The sequence below is a fragment of the Buceros rhinoceros genome, unplaced genomic scaffold (genome assembly GCF_000710305.1).
Source record: "Buceros rhinoceros silvestris isolate BGI_N320 unplaced genomic scaffold, ASM71030v1 scaffold32790, whole genome shotgun sequence".
Classification (NCBI taxonomy): domain Eukaryota; kingdom Metazoa; phylum Chordata; class Aves; order Bucerotiformes; family Bucerotidae; genus Buceros; species Buceros rhinoceros.
This window is the reverse complement of record NW_010389590.1, coordinates 18,428-21,009: the sequence shown is the minus strand read 5'-3', so window position 1 is coordinate 21,009 and position 2,582 is coordinate 18,428.

Sequence of the window (2,582 nt, the reverse complement as noted above, 5' to 3'; positions counted from 1 at the left end):
AAAAAGTGATTTCCTAATGGAAAAGAGTGCCTGCCCGTTAGCCGCGGGGCTGCCGCAGGGAGAGGGGGCTCGGCTGGAGGGAGGCACAGGGACTGCGGGGAGCTGGTCTGGGTGTCCCTGCCTGGAGCGTGGGGTGTAAATCTACCGGAGACAGGTGAAGTTTTTAATTCAGCACTGACTCACCTCTTACCCAGGGGTCCCCAGAGGAAAGCTGGAGGAGCAGGGGCCTGAGGAGCCGGAGCAGTGGGCAGGTAAGGATATATGGGCACCCTGATGCTGGGAACATTGGCACAGCTCAGCCCAGCATCACCCTGCCACCCCCTATCCACAGCACCACGCTGCGAACGGTTAAATCCTGAGACCTTGTTCAAGCCAACAGGGAAATGACCCCTTGGTGTGATGCTGTTTCTGCATCTCTGCAGGTCCAGTCGGTCCCGCAGGGGCGTCTCCTCCGTAAGGACATGGTCCCTGCAGCTCTGTGGCCATCCCAGGGTGCTGGGCATGGCTGGAGCCCGAGCTGGGCAGTGTCCACGCGGTGCAGGCTGGAGCCGTGCTCACTGCCAGTGGCTTGTCGGGGTGAGGGGACCATTGCCCAAGGTGATGGGCAAAGCCGCTGTGCAGCTGCAGAGCACAGGACACCCAGCCCTGCCTCCCTCCCACCCCAGTGAGGTGACGGAGAGGCCAAGAAGCCCCCCCTTTTTGCTTTACGCTGTGCCAGAGTGGACCCTCTAGAGGGCAGCCAGTTCCCAGCAAAAAGCCTTTTTTTGGTGAACAATACCGTGCATTTGTGTTGTTCCTGGACAGCTGGGTGTGAAGAACGGCTGAGTGGCCACCATGTCCCCGCTCGCCCCCAGCGCAGGTTTTGAAGGTCAGAGCAGCCAAGGCTCTGGCCCAAGGCCAGAGGATGGGCAGGCACAGCCGAAACGGGGCTTGAAACCGTACGTGAGACAGTGGGCTGTGGCACGTGAGCAGCCACCCACCGCTGGACGATGTGCTTCAGACAGACGGGTAGGACAGGATGGCACTGGGAGGAGGAGATGGGACCTTGGAGCTCCCAGCCCAGGTGCTGGAGCTGCACTCACTGCCTGTAGAGCATGACCTGGAGAGCAAGTTGCCTCTTAGAGATGCTATAGGGTCATTGCTGCCACTGCTGTCCCTTTGCCCTAGTGTCCCCGCATGGCCTGTGCTTTCCCCACTCCCCTTCTGGGGAAGCTTCAGTGCCACACGCAGTTCGTGAGGATGGAGTATTCTGGTCACTTGAGTCACCATCCCCTTCCATCAGCACTCAGTCCCACCAGGAGATGCAGGTGTGCTCTTGCTGCCCAAAGTTGGTGAGCAGGGGACCATTGGTGACCTCCTGGAAGGGCAGCAAGCGAGGGAGGACCCAGTCCCCCATGCTCTGGGTGGCTTTTAATGTGACTGCAGATTCAGCTAAAGCTGCGCTCTTGAGAGCTGGCGGTAGTGGTGGCAGAGCAAGTGGGTTTGGCTCTTTCTGAGAGCTGCCAGTTCTTCAGGGCTCTGAAGGAGGAGGAGGTTGGGTCTCAGATCTCTGGTGCTGGGTATCTTTTTGCATGGCTTTGCCCAAATAACGTGTTTTCAGTTGGTGCTGCTGTCCCTCCTGGCCTCAGCATCGCCCTGGCCCCAGCTGCTGGGGCAAGGAGTCCTGCAGCTTTCCAACCAAAAGCACTGCAGTTTGGGTTTCCCTCCTTAGAGGGCAGTCACAGACCCAGCTGCGGCCAAGAGCCATGCCCAGGGAAGGGGACATCACCGGGGTGCACATGGAGGCAGCAGGGGAAGGGTGCCGGTCCCTGCTGGGACTCCACTGCTGCACATCTCCTTTCCCAGTGAGGCTCAGCTTCAACAGTTTATTTTCTGCATTCTCTCCCCCCACCCCCTTTTTATTTTTCTTATTTGGCAGTAGATAAATAAAACCAGAGTGAATTTCTCAGAATTCAGTACAGAAATGAGCTCCCCAAGTGTCCTTGGTTAAAGGTGGAAGAAAGGGTAGAGTGATGCTGTAGAGAAACGGGGCAGCATCTGCACCCGGCGTGGCGAACAGCCCCATCCAACACAGCGGGAACAAAGACGAGACCCACTCATTTATTGTCAAAAAACCCTCAAACTTTACTTGTGTTTCTCTCAATAAATAATTTACAGTATATACACGTGGTGACACTCCTGTGGGTCTCAACGCAGGGGGGAGGGGGGGCTTCTCCTAACACCTCCCACTTTGCCTGCGGTATTTTTGTTTCCAAGTATCGGGTCTTTCTTGGCCACACTTCAACTTTAACCAGAACTGGGTCAAAACCAACCAAAATAAAGTGCTTCACTGTTTGCTTCTGAAATAAGGATACCCCAACGACCGCAGGACAGCCGGCCACCACTGGAGTGCTCACCCGGACAGAGGGACCAAGCCACCCGTCATCCAACAGACCCTCCTTGGCTGGCAATGACCCCGAAGCACAGCGCAGCGGGCCGGGGGGTGACCGCTTTGGGGGGACCGGAGGTTGTAAGGGCAGGGCTGACTTGGCACGCCGTGGCTCGGCCAGCCGACGCTGCTTTCACAGAGCACTGTCTTCCGA